An 18,929-nucleotide genomic window follows, 5' to 3' on the forward strand; every position below is an offset into this window, starting at 1 on the left:
GGTCATCCAACTCGGAATTGCAAGTCGGGAACTCGGGCATCTTTCTAGAGCTCCAACCTGAAGATCACTGATGTCATGATTTTACCTTGTGTTTTTCGATTTCCCATTTGTATGGAAAGCACCATAAATCCAGAGAATGCCAGACTTTGATGACAAAGTTTGGTGACAAAATTTGCCCACGAAGGACCGCCGCGCCACCTTCCTGTTCAAGTGAGCACAGCCCCACAAGGTGAGTCCAAACATGTCTTGTATGCTGCTGCATAAATGATGTAATATTCCAGGGAGATATGTATACTGTAGCTAAAAAAGTAATACTAAGTGTACGTTGTGTAGTAAGCTGTTAATAGCCCATGTGCCTCACTCTAATAACTTGGTCCCTTTTCCCCTCATAACTTAGCCTACTGCTCTGACTTGGTGGTGCACATGTAGCCTATAGCCTGTTTTAAAGAAATGTCATAATCAAATATTGTAAGAGCTTTCATTGTCTGCTTATATGCCCCCTTTATATATCCTACGGTTCTGACTTGGTGTACAGGGAGAACACTATAGGAAAATGACCCATGTTCTGAATTCTATCGCTGTACATTTCAAAAGTGCTGAACACATAAACTCAGCAAAAAAAGAAACACCCCTTTTTCAGGACCCTGTCTTTCAAAGATAATTCGTAAAAATCCAAATAACTTCACTGATCTTCATTGTAAAGGGTTTAAACATTGTTTCCCATGCTTGTTCAATGAATCATAAACAATTAATGAACATGCACCTGTGGAACGGTCATTAAGACACTAACAGCTTACAGACGGTAGGCAATTAAGGTCACAGTTATGAAAACTTAGGACGCTAAAGAGGCCTTTCTACTGACTGTTTTTCTTTTGGGGTAAAAAACACCAAAAGAAAGATGCACAGGGTCCCTGCTCATCTGCATGAACGTGCCTTAGGCATGCTGCAAGGAGGCATGAGGACTGCAGATGTGGCGAGGGCAATAAATTGCAATGTCCGTACTGTGAGATGCCTAGACAGCGCTACAGGGAGACAGGACGGACAGCGGATCGTCTTCGCAGTGGCAGACCACGTGTAACAACACCTGTACAGGATCGGTACATCCGAACATCACACCTGCGGGACAGGTACAGGATGGCAACAACAACTGCCCGAGTTACACCAGGAACGCACAATCCCTCCATCAGTGCTCAGACTGTCCGCAATAGGCTGAGAGAGGCTGGACTGAGGGCTTGTAGGCCTGTTGTAAGGCAGGTCCTCACCAGACATCACCGGCAACAATGTCACCTATAGGCACAAACTCACTGTCGCTGGACCAGACAGGACTGGCAAAAAGTGCTCTTCACTGACAAGTCGTGGTTTTGTCTCACCAGGGGTGATGGTCGGATTTGCGTTTATCGTCGAAGGAATGAGCGTTACACTGAGGCCTGTACTCTGGAGCGGGATCGATTTGGAGGTGGAGGGTCCATCATGGTCTGTAGCGGTATGTCACAGCATCATCGGACTGAGCTTATTGTCATTGCAGGCAATCTCAACGCTGTGCGTTACAGGGAAAACATCCTCCTCCCTTCCTGCAGGTTCATACTGACATGACCCTCCAGCATGACAATGACACCAGCCATACTGCTCGTTCTGTGTGTGATTTCCTGCAAGACAGGAATATCAATGTTCTGCTATGGCCAGCGAAGAGCCCGGATCGCAATCCCATTGAGCATGTCTGGGACCTGTTGGATCGGAGGGTGAGGGCTAGGGCCATCCCCCCCAGAAATGTCTGGGAACTATGTTTTTTTTAAAAGGCTGTAAATGAGGCTGAATGAACTGTTTCGCTGCCAGACAAGGCTCCGCTAATAGCCAGGTGTAGCAGGGGTAAGGTGTTGGGACTCTGCTGTTTGGACAGCTTTATGCAGGCCCTAACAGTTTGTGCCAACCATTTGTCACCGGTATAGTGCAATTAATGCATTGTTTCGTGTTGTGCTGTGCTGTGTTGTGTTGTGTAGTGGCTTTGCTGGCATGCATGCATTTTTTGGGGGGAGTTTGCCCCACCAAGATTTACATGCTAAAATCGCCACTGCCTCTATTAATGGAACCAAGTCAGACACTCCGCTGTGTATGGTGCCATCTGGGACCATGGCAGTCACCCAGCTGCTGTTCTCACAACATTGCACTTTCAATTCTGATGATCTCCTGCCTGCTGTGACCGGTCACATTGAAGGTCAACATTTTTATAAAGCATTATACATGCATTTATAATATGTTTTGAATTATTGTCCCAGGCCACTCAGAAGTCTTCATTGTCAGTATATTTTATTATTGTAGTAAATTCTTGAAATTGTGAATGCCCCACATAGGTGAGCTATTCCTGGGAACAGTGATATATCTGTTTTTGACATGACATCACAATGAAGGCTTCTGAGTGGTCTGGGACAATATTTCTAGGTAAAAAAACCCAACCCCAAGGAGTTTCAAAATACAGATTACACATTTTTTGGGATAGTAATTAGGCTACACTGTTGCTGCATATATATTACTATATATATATTACTAACAGCCTTGCAGTGGTGGAAAAAGTACCCAATGGTCATATATGAGTAAAAGTAAATATACCTTAATTGAAAATGACTCAAGTAAAAGTCACCCGGTAAAATACTCCTTGAGTAAAAGTCTAAAAGTATTTGGTTTTAAATATACTTAAGTATCAAAAGTAAATGTATTTGCTAAAATATGCTTAACTATCAAAAGTAAAAGTATAAATCATTTAAAATTCCTTATATTAAGCAAACCAGACGGCACCATTTTGATGTTTTTTAAATGTACTGATAGCCAGAGCCATGCTCCAACACTCAGACATAATTTACAAGCAAAGCATGTGTGTTTATTGAGTCCGCCAGATCAGAGGCAGTAGGGATGACCAGGGATGTTCTCTTGACAAGTGGGTGAATTGGACCATTTTCCTGTCCTGCTAAGCATTCAAAATATAATGAGTACTTTTGGGTGTCAGGGAAAATGTATGGATTAAAAAGTACATAATTTGCTTTAGGAATGTAGTGAAGTAAAGTACAGATCCCCCAAAAACTACTTAAGTAGTACTTTAAAGTATTTTTTCTTAAGTACTTTACACCACTGCACCCTTGATAAAGATGAGCAATAATGGCTGTATAAAATAAATAATTCAAATATTGATCTATAATTGTATGCAAAGAAAATGGGGAAATTATATTACGGTATTTTATACTAATATAATTGCTCAGAGAAAAAGATTTTGTTTGATAAGTCATTTTTTTCTCTCAAAAAGGTAGAGGTGAAAATTATTGACACCCCTAAAGATTCTTAGAAATAAAGTAGTCAAAAGTTTAGTATTTGGTCTCATATTCCTAGCACTCAATGAGTACATCAATCTTGTAACTCTACAGACTCGTTGGATGCATTTGCAGTTCATTTTGGTTGTGTTTGATTATTTTGTTTCGAATAGAAATCCATGGTAAATAATGTATTAGGTCATTTTGTAAATAAGAATATTATAGGTTTCTAAACACTTCTACATAAATGTTGATGCTACCATTATTACGGATAATCCTCAATGAATCATGAATAATGATGTGTAAGAAAGTTACAGAGGGTGAAAAATCATACCTCCGAGACATGTTAAGATCCCCTTTTATTGTTAATGGTGAGAGTTTAGCATGTATGATCTTTGACCCACTGTAACTTTCTCACTCATTATTATTCACGATTCATTTAGGATTATCCATAATCATAATAGCATCCATCTTTTAATTACTTTATTTCAAAGAATCTTTAAGGGTGTCAATCATTTTTGGGTGAAAAAAACCTGTTACTAGTTAAACAAAATCTATTTCTCTGAGTAATTGTATTGGTATAAAAATAATATAATTTCCCTTTTTTTTACCATACAATATAGCTCAGTATTTGAATTATTTATTTTATACAGTCATTTATGATCATCTTTATCAAGGGTGTCAATAATTTCAGACCCCACTGTATTACTGCCATACAGATACATGTGTATAGTTTATTTGCGTATTATTGAAATTGAGCGTGCCACAAACAGGTAGGCAATGTTGAAACATAACCGTTTAATAACAGAGAGCAAGCCATGAAACTGTCTCCTTCATCTCACTTCACTGGCTCTGGCTTTACTCGATCATCAGGTCATAATGAAGTGCTTCAGAAGCACGTCTTCTCCATGAGCACAGGATCATTATATAGTCCAGTGGGTTTAATTCATGAACCTGACGTTTCAGTTTGTTGGTAGTCAAGCCTCTGCCATCACATGAACGTTTGAACGATTCTTTGAAGTCTTCCCTGCATATAGCAACCCTTATAATGCATTTCACCACCTCCTGTCCTTGATTAAGATTGTAACAGGAGAGATTACAACTACGGAATGTGATTTCCTGCTTGTAATTCTCACACTCCGTTGTTGAAAGTGTATTGGACAGCCAACGTGCTGAAACACAGATATGTTGGGAGTTGCCCGGATGTCTTTGTCAGAGCCACGATGTGTGAGGTAACGTGGTAGCCATGCCAAGGCAAGGTGGGGGTACTGCTATGGTAACTCTTCCATGTTTTGCTCTAAGTTTAGTCCTGAATAGAACCCGTGACTTAGGAGCAGCTGCCATGAAAAGGTTACAGTCTCTTCTTTTATGGCACTTTGGAAATAGCCATGCCACTGACTCACGATGTTCTCCTCTTTTTTAAATATAACATGTTCATAAAATGACAGAGGTATTACTGTAAATGTGTGTAGTGTTCAAATCATAACTGGCACATCATCCCCATCATGTACAGTATGTTCTCTACTGTATGTGGCCAGAGAGAATGGTTTGTTGTTAACCTCCTAAGCAGACAGTCTTCAGAGATGACACATGGACTTTTAGAGTTCCTCCGTTGACACGAAAGGTATAGTTGCCGTCTAAATATATTTTATGATATTTGAAATCTGAACACTGCACAGGTAAGGTAAACTATTTGCTGTAAACTGGTTGATTGTGAAGGGATAAAGATAATTGCCAGTTTACATTTCCTGATGAGGAATGTCCTCTGGAGAAAGGGCCTGAAGCAGCTTTGTTAATGTGTTACAGGTAGAAGATCTGTCTTTCTAGTTAAAACAGGGACACAACATTACGGACAATAACATCAGGGACCATATAAAAGCAGTAGGTGCTATCAAGGGTCCTTGGGTTGTCACAACCCTGGTTTCATGTCCACGCCCTGGCTCAACCCTAGCCGTAACCCTAACACCTAGCCTCATTTACAATCCAAATCTATTGGGGAAATCTTGAGGAAACCTGTCTGCAAGTCAGGATGCCTTTTAGTACCAATTTACCAGATTTTACTACTAGTTTAACTGATTGTGTTATAATGAAGAGTTTACAGATAGCCTCTGCATTCTCAAAGGTTGTACTTGAAACATGAAGATAGCATATTGATACAATGTCTCTCCCTAGTGGCTAAATGTCCAAACATCACAGAGGGATCATTTTGTAATATTCTTCACATTTAAATGGACAGCATTGGATGTTATCAGTTATCACTCAGGACAATTTGAATACTACACAGCAGTTAGAAGTTTGAAATTACTTTGTCTAACAGCATATTTTAAATTATAAATAGGGAGTGTACTTTTATTTAAAATAATATTAATAATAGTATACGTATATCATTCGATTTCAGATAGACTAGGCACAATAATGAATTAAATTATTTGTTTGTATTTTCATTCCCAAAGCATGACTATGTCCTTTGTGTAAATGCATCTTCCTCTATTGAGCAGCTACTCTGTGGTGAAAGGCATGCAGACTGTTGTATAGACTGTTCTTCTGCCCGAGAGGTTTGTTTGAGTTCTTTGTGCCAGGTGGATTAGATCGATTCACTGGATAACACTGTGTCCATAGAAGGATAGTGCAGGTTGGTGTTGCAGAGACAAAAGCCAGGTTTCATCATGTAAGTATAGCTAATGGTCTGCGGTGCTCCCTTCACAGGCTCAGACAACCTGTAAGTAAACTGGTGCACATTGCTTTCTACCTGATCGTTTATTATAATAAAACAAATTGGACAAAGTTCAGACAGTGTTACCAAACTTAAATGTAAATGTAAATGTACTGCATACGGTATGTTAAACTGAGTAGTTCCTCTTGGCAGTAAAGCTGCTAGCACGGCTTGTTCTTGTGAAGCGGATACAATGAATAACTGTGAGAGGCAGTTTCCGTCCCTGCTCTCTTTATCTGTTTTTTCTCTTCTGATCTATCCTTTTTAAAAAGGCATCTTTTGTGTGGATAGTGTGGGAGGGGTGGACAAGGATGCTTCAGAAAAATAAGATTTTGATTTTCAATAAAAGCTCATAGAGGCTAGGGAGAGTGGAGACATCGGTATGGAGAGAAGAACTGTGAAGACCGTTGACAGACAATAATTATCCACCACCACAATCAACAGGTAAACAGCACCATATTATTATTTAGAACCAAACACTTTACAGATAGACATAGCCTTTCCAGATATATTACAGTTTCTTTGAATTGTAATTTCTTATTTGTGAGGGCTAGGATTAGGTTAGATTTTACCAAGTCATCCTACCATGCTATTTAGGGCTAATATAATAGCCTTTGAACACTATCAAAATACATATTCAAAATGCACCTGAAAGGAAGTTGAATTCTGCATTTTAACATTTTGGCTCCACTGTTGGAAAAATGTAATAGTGAATCCCTTGTACAGACATATTTGGCATGGGCATAACCACTGGATGGGAGGTGACTGAGTTGACTGTATAGCTGTCAGAAACCTGCAAAGCAGTATAAAGAGTGACTCTGATTACTTCCAGAATTATCTCATCAATACTATAATGACAGATACTGGACATTTCAGTTGAACACCTTTTTAAAAAGGATTTGGCTGGTTAGACATTAGTTCAAAACACTTTAGAATGTGAAATATGTGCTACTCTCAACATAATAGTAAAGATTTACATTTGTGTTTATTCTAGAGGTTGTGGTGATTGTGATGGACATTTCTGTGCATTGTTCAGTGACATAGCCAGGTTATGTGTAGCCAAACAACTTACCCATGTAATTGGATTGGTTGAATAACCTTATTGCTTTTCATTTGAATGGTGAATTAATGATTGCTGGTCAGATAAAGGAGGCATTGTACAAAGCCTATTGAAAATGCCTCTGGTGAAGGAATTCAGGAAGAAAGGATAGGTCATCACAACAGTGTCTGATCTGAGAGAAGCTGGGAGAGTGACTGTGTTATAGTTTAGCAGATCTAAGCTTCTTTACACTGCACTTTACTACAAATATATGTTGCCATACAATTCTGTGAGAGCCATTACCTTGATGCCTTGATGTTTACAGCTATCATGGCACATTCTTCCGATATTAAGTATTGAAATGCTTTAGCAGAGGAACCCTGAAACGTCAGACGGGATCAGATGATTGAATAATTATTTTCCAAAATAAAGCAATGAGAGCCAGGGCCTGTATGAACGGTTATTAATAATATGTGGGGGTGTTTCAGGGCCTGTATGAACGGTTATTAATAATATGTGGGGGTGTTTCAGGGCCTGTATGAACGGTTACTAATAATATGTGGGGGTGTTTCAGAGCCTGTATGAACGGTTACTAATAATATGTGGGGGTGTTTCAGGGCCTGTATGAACGGTTACTAATAATATGTGGGGGTGTTTCAGGGCCTGTATGAACGGTTACTAATAATATGTGGGGGTGTTTCAGGGGATCCATTTCTGAGGTGCGGGTGGCTCAGCACTGTCGTACCCTGAGACTTGTAGCTGTCAAGTGTATCGGCAAGAGGGTGCTAAAGGGAAAAGAGGGCATGTTGGAGAACGAGATTGCAGCGCTCCGCAGGTTAGTGTCATGTTTAACGAATACAAAACTTTTTTTTTTTTTACCAGAATCATCCATCCCAACATGGTAATGGAGGAAAACTTTGAGACATCATCAAAACTTTATTTTGTTATGACTCTGAGTGGTGGAATCTGATTTTAGATGCCCAGTAATTATGTAATCTAAGCTTGATTGTGCATCGCTTATATTTCACATTGCAATAGAAGGCTTGTCCCCGCACCAAGAAAAAAGTTTTGTCAAATAATAAGTGAGCTACGGCGTTTACCTCTAAATGAAAAGCTTGTCACAATAGTGTTACAGGAGGCAGGTTTCTGGACCGTATTCTGGAGAGGGGGAGCTACACAGAGAGATGCCAGCCGTGTCCTACTGCAGGTTCTGGAAGCAGTCCAATAACTCCACCAGCTGGGTATCGTGCACCGGTACCAGAATGGACAACTGTCCTCTAGCTGTTATAATATCATGTTACTACGTACACCTCTTGGAGGGAACGCAACACCCTGCTACATCTCAACTCCCCGTGGAGGGAAAAAGTATGTGATCTTAGGTGCGGGGAAGAGAAAAATACCATTTACAGGGAATTTATTCTTCCTTAATACGGTAAGGTGGGGAAAAGGGGCTGGACGGAACCAAAGAAAGTACAAATTAAAGAGTCCTCTCTCCTACAGTACCTTCCCTGCCTTTCCACTACTTACCTAACTTTTAGCAGCACCTGGCGCACACTAACCAAATACAGGGGGGGGGGGGGGGTGGTCCGCCCAGGTCTTACCTAGTGTGCATAGATAAATACTACGGATGACGTATGCCCGTAGGCTTCTTGATTAAACACTCCCAAGGCGCGTTCCCCTCCCCCCGGGAACAAAAATGTAATTTACCAAAAACACTAAGTCCTATTGGCATACACATACCTCTGAAGGAGCAGCTACAAAATAATACCGCCAAAACTTTTACTGAACGCCACAACAATCAACACAGGACATAAAAAGAAGCTCTCTCTCTGACAAAGGCACACTGGGTTTTATCAAGCTGTAGAAGGAGTTGGTAATTGAAGAGCCAGCTGTTTCCCCTGACGAGAGGGAGGGGTCAGAGCTACAATCAGCGATGGGGTCGACCAATCAGCTGCGTGAGGAATCCAGGATGCCATTTCCTGAATACACACATACAAACCCACAACAACACAGAAACTGGGGAACGTAACAACTTTACACAGGGACCTGAATGTACAACTGTCCTCTAGCTGTTATAATATAATTTAACGCATGGACCCGAAGGTGACCTGTTTTATAGTTTGGTAGCAGTGTTAAATGGATAGATAGACAGACAGACAGACAGACAGACAGACAGACAGACAGACAGACAGACAGACAGACAGACAGACAGACAGACAGACAGACAGACAGATAGACAGATAGACAGATAGACAGATAGATAGATAGATAGATAGATAGATAGATAGATAGATAGATAGATAGAGCTTCATTGTCAATAAAGCATTATGGAATTATTGTTATTATTGTTATTGTTATTATTGTGATCATTATTATTATTATTATTATTATTGTTATTATTATTGTTATTATTATTATTGTTGTTGTTGTTGTTATTATTGTTATTATTATTTTTCCTCCCAGCCTGAGAACTTACTATATCAGACTTTGTCTATAGATTCCAAGATTGTCAGTGACTTTGGCCTGTCCAACTTGGAAGAGCAGTGTGCTCACCACAGCATGTGGACCCCCTGCTTATGTGGGTGAGGATCCCCAAATACATACATCCCATATGAACCCTCATCATGTAGAATTAAAGCAGTTTGAACCTCACACATAAACCCTCTCTATAATTTTGTGTGCAGCCCCATAGCTTCTGCAGCAGAAATCTTATGACAAAGAGGTGGACCTATGGGCTCTGGGGGTGATCACCTACAGTTGAAGTCGGAAGTTTACATACACTTAGGTTGGAGTCATTAAAACTAATTTTTCAACCACTCCACAAATGTCTTGTTAAAAAACTATAGTTTTGGCAAGTCGGTTAGGACATCTACTTTGTACATGACACAAGTTATTTTTCCAACAATTGTTTACATACAGATTATTTCACTTTTAATTCACTGTATCACAATTCCAATGGGTCAGAAGTTTACAAACACTAAGTTGACTGTGTCTTTAGACACCTTGGTAATTCCAGAAAATGATGTTATGGCTTTAGAAGCTTCTGATAGGCTTATTGACATCATTTGAGTCAATTGGTGGTGTACCTGTGGATGTATTTCAAGGCCTACCTTCAAACTCAGTGCCTCTTTGCTTGACATCATGGGAAAATCAAAAGAAATCAGCCTAGACCTCCACAAGTCTGGTTCATTCGTGGGTGCAATTTCCAAACGCCTGAAGGTACCACACTTGTCTGTACAAACAATAGTACGCAAGTATAAACACCATGGGACCATGCAGCCGTCACACCGCTCAGGAAGGAGACGCGTTCTGTCTCCGGGAGATTAACGTACTTTGGTGCGAAAAGTGCAAATCAATCCCAGAACAACAGCAAAGAACCTTGTGAAGATGCTGGAGGAAACAGGTACAAAAGTATCTACTGTATATCCACAGTAAAACGAGTCCTATATCGACATAACCTGAAAGGCCACTCAGCAAGGAAGAAGCCACTTCCCCAAAACCGCCATAAAAAAGTCAGACTACGGTTTGCAACTGCACATGGGGACAAAGATCACACTTTTTGAAGAAATGTCCTCTGGTCTGATGAAACAAAAATAGAACTCTTTGGCCATACTGACCATCGTTATGTTTGGTGGAAAATGGGGGATGTTTGCAAGCCGAAGAACACCATCCCGACCATGAAGCACGGGGGTGGCAGCATCATGTTGTGGGGGTGCTTTGCTGCAGGAGGGACTGGTGCGCTTCACAAAATAGATGGCATCATGAGAAAGGAAAATTATGTGGGTATATTGAAGCAACATCTCAAGACATCAGTCAGGAAGTTAAAGCTCGGTTGCAAATGGGTCTTCCAAATGGACAATGACACCAAGCATACTTCCAAAGTTGTGGCAAAATGGCTTAAGGACAACAAAGTCAAGGTATTGGAGTAGCCATCACAAAGCCCTGACCTCAATCCTATAGAAAATTTGTGGGCAGAACTGAAAAAGTGTGTGCGAGCAAGGAGGCCTACAAACCTGACTCAGTTACACCAGCTCTGTCCGGAGGAATGGGCCAAAATTCACCCAACTTATTGTGTGAAGCTTGTGGAAGGCTACCTGAAATGTTTGACCCAAGTTCAACAATTGAATGGCAATAACCAATCAAATACTAATTGAGTATATGTTAACTTCTGACCAACTGGGAATGTGATGAAAGAAATAAAAGCTGAAATAAATAATTCTCTCTACTATTATTCTGACATTTCACATTATTAAAATGAAGTGGGGATCCTTACTGACCTAAGACAGGGAAGTTTTACTAGGATTAAATTGTCAGGAATTGTGAAGAACTGAGTTTAAATGTATTTGCTTAAGGAGTATGTAAACTTCTGACTTCAACTGTATATACTTTGAGTGTTTAGTAATGGTAAATTCTTCACATTTTAGGGGATACTTCAGGATTTTGGCAACGAGGCCTTTTATCTACTTCCCCAGAGTCAGATGAACTCATGGATACAATTTGTATGTCTCTGCATCCAGTAGGAAGGAAGTTACCAATTAGCAAAGAGCAATGACTGGAAGCCTATGGGACTTCTATGTAGACTTCCAGGGTTAGTAGATAAATGGCTTCATTGCCAAAATCCGATCTATCCCTTTAATACAGACAAGTGAAAAGTTGTGTTGTGTTACAAGGTTTTATTTGAGTGTTCCAGACTCTGTGGCTGCCCTCTGTTTAATGACCACAATGACTCACATATGTACATGTTGATCATAAAGGCTGAATATGAGTTTGACTCTAAATCAGGTAGAGTATGTAGTTGAAGATACTGAGAGATCCTTTTAGCTAGCCTGTATTAGTTCTTTACATCTCACACGTATTTGACACACAATGTCATCCCTGTCATGGCAATAATTACTTATTTAACTTTCAGTGTGCTTTTAATTTTTAATTTGATTTATTTAAAAAAAAAATCTTTCTGTGTGCTTTTCTTTAGTCTTTAAAAATGTATGACCTCTTGAATGCTGCTTCCCTCTCCAAAATGTTCCGTTCAGCAATAGATTTCATTCCACGCATGTTGCAGAAAGAACCAGAGATTAGGTACAATTGTGAGCAGGCCTTGAAGCATCCTTGGTGAGTTTAAAAATAGACTAGTAGCTATGTGTGTATTCCACAGGAGGTTGGTGTCACCTTAGTTGGGGAGGAAGGGCTTGTGGTAATGGCCGGAGCGGAATCAGTGGAATGGTATTAAATACTGCATGGCCAGGTATGACTCCAACACCATCAATAAGTTTTCAGACGACACAACAGTGGTAGGCATGATCACCGACAACGACGAGACAGCCTACAGGGAGGAGGTCAGAGACCTGGCTGGGTGGTGCCAGAATAACAACCTATCCCTCAACGTAACCAAGACTAAGGAGATGATTGTGGACTACAGGAAAAGGAGGACCGAGCACACCCCCATTCTCATCGATGGGGCTGTAGTGGAGCAGGTTGAGAGCTTCAAGTTCCTTGGTGTCCACATCACCAACAAACTAGAATGGTCCAAAGACACCAAGACAGTCGTGAAGAGGGCACGGCAAAGCCTATTCCCCCTGAGGAAACTAAAAAGATTTGGCATGGGTCATCAGATCCTCAAAAGGTTCTACAGCTGCAACATCGAGAGCATCCTGACTGATTACATCACTGCCTGGTACGGCAATTGCTCGGCCTCCGACCGCAAGGCACTACAGAGGGTAGCTACAGAGGGCTAAGCTGCCTGCCATCCAGGACCTCTACACCAGGCGGTGTCAGAGGAAGGCCCTAAAAATTGTCAAAGACCTCAGCCACCCCAGTCATAGACTGTTCTCTCTGCTACCGCATGGCGAGCGGTACCGGAGTGCTAAGTCTAGGACAAAAAGTCTTCTCAACAGTTTTTACCCCCAAGCCATAAGACTCCTGAACAGGTAATCAAATGGCTACCCGGACTATTTGCATTGTGTTCCCTCCCAACCCCTCTTTTTACGCTGCTGCTACTCTCTGTTTATCATATATGCATAGTCACTTTAACTATACATTTATGTACATACTACCTCAATTGGCCCGACCAACCAGTGCTCCCACACATTGGCTAACCGGGCTATCTGCACTGTCCCCCCCGCCAACCCCTTTTACGCTACTGCTACTCTCTGTTCATCATATATGCATAGTCACTTTAACCATATCTACATGTACATACTACCTCAATCAGCCTGACTAACTGGTGTCTGTATGTAGCCTCGCTACTTTTATAGCCTCGCTACTGTATATAGCCTCGCTACTGTTTTTCACTGTCTTTTTGCTGTTGTTTTTATTTCATTACTTACCTATTGTTCCCCTAATTACTTTTTTGCACTATTGGTTAGAGCCTGTAAGTAAGCATTTCACTGTTGTATGCGGCGCACGTGACAAATAAACTTTGATTTGATTTGAAATACATCAAACATGGTTTCCATGTGTTTGATGTGATGCCATTCCATTGGCTCCGTTCCAGACGTCATTGTGAGCCGTCCTCCCCTCAGCAGCCTCCAGTGCTGTATTAGCTTCTATATCTCCTTTAGTGAGAATGGCCAATACTATAACATCATGTGTTTAGTCTACTTAAGTACAGAATTAAATGTTCTATACAACACAATTAATGGGTGCCCTGATAAATGGGGATATTTTCTATAGCCTATCATAACTAAAACATATCCAAGGCAGTTGAGTTTGAAACATTCATTCCTTTAATGCAAACAAATTCTTGAATTTCAAAATATTACATTTTCTTAATTTATCCTGTAAATCCAGGAATTTATTTTGATTGAATATCACCTTGTTTCTTTTAGGATTTCAATGAAAAGCATCCTGTAGGTCTATCAGTATAACACATACAGTACAGTAAACATACAGCATATGACTCCAACGTTCTATAATAATGGTGGTATTGATGGCTTGTTAATTGGTGCTGGACTTGTTGTTGAATCAGGATCTCTGGAGAATAACATACATGAGTCCGTCAGTGAACAGATTCAGAAGAACTTTGCTAAGAGCAAGTGGAAGGTAAGCTTAGTCCTGCCTGGGTACTGTTTAAAATGTCCAGAACATCACACCATGGCACAGTATCTCCTATAAACCTGGAACCTGGATATGTTTCCTATTATTTTGGTTATGTGCATCAGCTCTTCTACGTGCAGGAATCCACTTAACTACAAGTCTGCATTGTGTTTTTCAGAGGGCATTCAATGCTCAGTGAGAAGAATGTAGCAGTAGAGGAGGAGGCTAACATACAGACCAAGGCCACACTGCAAGGTGAGGGACGAATGGCATAAATATCCCAACATCAACATCCGCAGCAAACAGACAGCAGTCGCTACAGTAACCTGTGTTTTTTTCTCTTGCTTTACATTTATGTCATTTAGCAGATGATCTTATCCAGAGCGACTTACAGTAATGAGTGCATACATTTTCATACTTTTTTCATACTGGGCCCCCCGTGGAAATCAAACCTACAACCCTGGTGTTGCAAGTGCCATGCTCTACCAACTGAGCTACTCTGAGCTAACAAGCGATGCCCTTTAATCTATGTCTGGCAGAGAAATTACCTCAGGAGAATCCTGAGCCATTTATGGCATTTCTGCTCTCAATTGCCTTTGCTGTATGGGATTAATTGCAAATCCAGAGTGATGCAGAGTGATACTCTCCTTCGGCCAGCAGAGAGCGGTCTTAATCAAGCTTTTTTTTCTGTTGTAAATTATTATTATTATTTAATGGTCTCATCCAAACAATGCTCAGAATCTGGTCTGGCTCCACACAATTTAGCAGCAGGACTCATTTGACACATCAAGTGTAATTTTGTTGATAAATAATAACAACATACTAATAGGCCTAGTGTCTATTGACCATGCATCGACGTAAACAGGTTTTCTAATTATTTGATGCTAAGTATCCATAGACCCTTGTATTCTTCACTAATAAAAGCGTGTTAACACTGTTTTTTCCCACTCAAAGTTTGATATTTGATCATTTTCTAGTTGAGTTTGACACAGTCATTAGAATTCTCGAATGTCTGGGATGAATAAGAACACATTACATTGAGTACATCTTCAGAATTAAAAATGCCAACCCCAACCCCAACCCCAAAGCAATAAGGTAGGTTAGGGGCAGAATGCATATTGCCTTTGACAGCAGAAATAACCCATGCTTAACCTAAACTAATGAGACAGCTCCTTGAAAGCTCTCCGCTGTATGTGTGTTAGAGAGACAGGCAGCTATAAATGTCCAAGTGACCTAAGAACCCATAACATCATCAATGTGGGTCAGAATATAGCAGAGTGCCCTTGAACATGGAGTAGTTCTTTTTTTCATTAGAACAATGGTTTTAAAGCGTCATACATACAAACCCGTATAAAGCTCACTCCTCTCCAGTCTGTCTGGTGTTGCTCATATCAGTGGGCATAAAGCAGTAAAGCAGCTCCTGCCTTTCCATCACCCTATGAAATCCTGGTTAGGACCAATCATGTGGAAACCTTTTAGTGTGCGCCAAAGCAATTATATATTAAACAATTTGAAAAGGGCTGCAAAGGGCACTTTACTGTGTTTTGTCAAGATGTTCCAAGGTGCAGAAATTGAGTTAGAACTCTGATTGGGTACCGCTGATGTCTCGCTGACCAATAACAGAGTAACCGTTGTAAAGATTCTTTTAAAAGTGCACACGCCTCTGTATGAGAGCCATGACTAATACAGCAGTATATACATGACTAATGGAGGAGGTTTTTAATCAACTGACATGGGAATGATGGAGATCATGGATGGCAGGTCCTAGTGTATAGAAAGCATGGTGTACAAAAGTCAACTGTTTAATGCAAATGACCCTAATTGGGTCACAGATACCTCAGGATGGCGACATCCTCTCTGGCACACATGCATGGATACATGTTAGCTATTGTAAGTTTCACACTTTAGAACTGTGTTTACAGCAAACTTGGCTCATTTCCATAGTGCAAGCTGTCTCCCATCTGGTGTAACTCATTTTAATTAAGATGGGTAATTATCCGCCAAAAATTCAGAGGCCTTATCATTTACATTTCCTAATTTACGTTTGTTCTTGACGTATGATGACAATGCCCAGTGCAGCTTGCCTCAGGTAAGAGCTCAAACACCTGTCAGACATCCATCTTCCCAGCTGGTTCCACCACCCACCCAGCCTCTTCTCCTCTCCACACTGCTGCAGCCGACAGCTAGGCAGCCTTCTCAAACATGCAGGCGCTCCCCTTTCGCTCCAACACTTCACTGCCCACCTCTGTGGCCAGATGTTTGGGACATGACAGGAACAGCACAAGCTTCCATTAATGCTTTTTACCATGTGAAAACAGAACTCTGTCTGTCTGTGTGTAGTTGTCTCAAACATGAGCCAGAGTGGTACCATGATGTTTTTCTACAGAGCTCTTGTCCAGATGGTCTCCTGGGGAGTTCTGGTAAAGTAACAGTGAGTCGACAGGATCTGTCTGTTTATCAGCCTACTGGGAATACAGGTACCTTTCCCTGCCACATGGACAGATACTAACATACCAGAGAAATAGATTTAGACAGTTGGGCCAACTTTTAGAATGGACGCCATGTTAGCACCTTTAAGCATTCCATTTGTCCATTCATGACGAAAATTGGAATCTTGTACATAGCATTGTTTAAAATTCTGACAATTCTGTGAACTGCTATTGGTCAATATTGCCCATGAGGAACTAACATGACTGCTATGGAGTTCAGTGTAATGTAAATGCATCATAATGCAGAAACCTCAATGTCCTACCTCTCTAAATATATGGGTCTGATACATATTGTACTAACATTCACCCTTATCACAACATGCTGCTGGAGGCAGCTTTTAAAATATACTGAACAAAAATATAAACGCAACATGCAACAATTTCAACGATTTTACTGAGTTACAGTTCATATAAGGAAATCAGTCAATTGAAATAAATTAATTAGGCCCTAATCTATGGATTTTACATGAATGGGCAAAGGCGCAGCCATGGGTGGACATGGGAGGGCATAGGCCCACCCACTTGGGAGTCAGGCCCAGCCAATCAGAACGAGTTTTTCCCCTCAAAAGGGCTTTTATACAGACAGAAATACTCCTGGTGACTGGTCTCAGATGAAGAAGCCGGATGTGGAGGTCCTGGGCTGGCGTGGTTACACGTGGTCTGCTGTTGTGAGGCCAGTTGGACGTATTGCCAAATTATCTAAAACGATGTTGGAGGCGGCTTATGGTACAGCTTTAGTGAACATTCTTGCAGTCAGCATGCCAATCCACGCTCCCTCAAAACTTGAGACAGTTGTGGCATTGTGTAATGATCATGCTGTTTAATCAGATTATTGATTTGCCACACCTGTCAGGTGGATGGATTATCTTGGCAAAGGAGAAATAAATGCTCACTGAAAGAGATGTGAACAAATTTGTGCACAAATTTGAGAGAAATAAGCTTTTTGTGCATATGGAACAGTTCTGGGATCTTTTATTTCAGCTCATGAAACATGGGACCAACACTTTACATGTTGTGTTTATATCTTGGAACAAAACAATAGAAAGACAAATAGTTTATTTACAGTAGCTCAGTGTTTTAGTTCACTGTAAATGTGTTTGAATTCACATGCAGTATGTTTGTTTGTCACTCACACATCCATCTCATTAAGTTGTCTGTGTGTGAATAACTATTACATCCTATTGGATTGTTTGATCCAATTACTACATTTCATAGACAGATTTTCCTGCAAGGAAAAGATGTCTCCAAAACAGGCTGATCTTTGAGAAGAATTGTTGATTTTCAATATTAAACCCGGGTTGGTTGTCTTGCGTGGCATTTCACCACTCTTCCCAACCCTTCAGTCAGAGTCCTTCCAAACCTTTCCTCCCTTATCAGCGGCAAACAGCACCCTCTGTTTGGCAAATCTGTGGCAGTTCAAATTGGGGCTAATGTCTTCCTCTTTGTGTGAGAGGCTGATCACATCGCATGGATAAAGCGATTATGGAAATCCTACGGTGGTGTAAAAATCAGCTTTCAGGGACCAGGGAAGGCAGTTGACATTCAGTCAAGAGAGAAGGAAAGAGAGTGTGGATTATTGTATTAGAGACACTGGGCTGTTCCATAAAGGAAAGGTCTGGGGAGTGTGGAGTACTGAATTGGAGACGCTGGTCTGTTCTATAACGATAAAGGCATTTTTGTAGACAGTCTTTGTCATTCAAAAACAATCCCTTTACTGCCAGTATTGACTTTAATCTGTCACATTATCTGTATTTCATGTTCATCAGGAAAAAATGATTGTTGTTGCACAGTTGATGATGAACCAGGGTACACAACATTTTGATCAGTCCCCGAACATTAGACAGAATAAACCTCTGACGAAGACAGGTGGTTCATCATTTTCTCAGGAATGATGACCATTATTGACAAAGTGTATTCAAATGAAGGTTGATTGTGCTAAGCCGGTATTCATCAGCAATCTACATCATTATCTAATATTTCAGACTCAGATTTCAGACAGGCGAGGCTGATGGTGAATTCTATTTCATCCCAATTAGCCAAGGTTTTGGGCCATGGCTCAGCAGTGGGAGAGATTAGGAATGTAATTTCAGAGAGCAAGCCAGTGTGTCTGGGCATGACACTGGTGTGGTGTGGAGATAAATAGTGCTTTGGTGAATAGGGTGATGTATGTATGTATGTATGTATGTATGTATGTATGTATGTATGTATGTATGTATGTATGTATGTATGTATGTATGTATGTATGTAATGTATGTATGTATGTATGTATGTATGTATGTATGTATGTATGTATGTATGTACTGTATGTACTGTATGTATGTATGTATGTATGTATGTACTGTATGTACTGTATGTATGTA

At 40.6% G+C, this 18,929-nt stretch overlaps 1 long non-coding RNA gene across 4 annotated transcripts; it reads left to right on the plus strand.

The window, feature by feature from the left end:
* Positions 1-5,833: 5,833 nt before the first annotated feature.
* Positions 5,834-15,143, plus strand: LOC115168575 (uncharacterized). Of its 4 annotated transcripts, XR_003870700.1 has the most exons (7): positions 5,834-6,015; positions 6,282-6,453; positions 7,752-7,883; positions 9,546-9,630; positions 12,079-12,157; positions 14,013-14,086; positions 14,259-15,143. It is a non-coding gene; the product is annotated as an uncharacterized LOC115168575 (long non-coding RNA). The 4 variants fall into 4 exon arrangements; XR_003870698.1 differs by lacking the exons at positions 14,013-14,086; positions 14,259-15,143 and having other exon boundaries at positions 5,838-6,015; positions 12,079-12,257; XR_003870699.1 differs by lacking the exons at positions 14,013-14,086; positions 14,259-15,143 and having other exon boundaries at positions 5,840-6,015; positions 6,359-6,453; positions 12,079-12,257.
* Positions 15,144-18,929: the final 3,786 nt, after the last annotated feature.

Source organism: Salmo trutta, chromosome 30, assembly GCF_901001165.1.
Source record: "Salmo trutta chromosome 30, fSalTru1.1, whole genome shotgun sequence".
Taxonomy (NCBI): Eukaryota; Metazoa; Chordata; class Actinopteri; order Salmoniformes; family Salmonidae; genus Salmo; species Salmo trutta.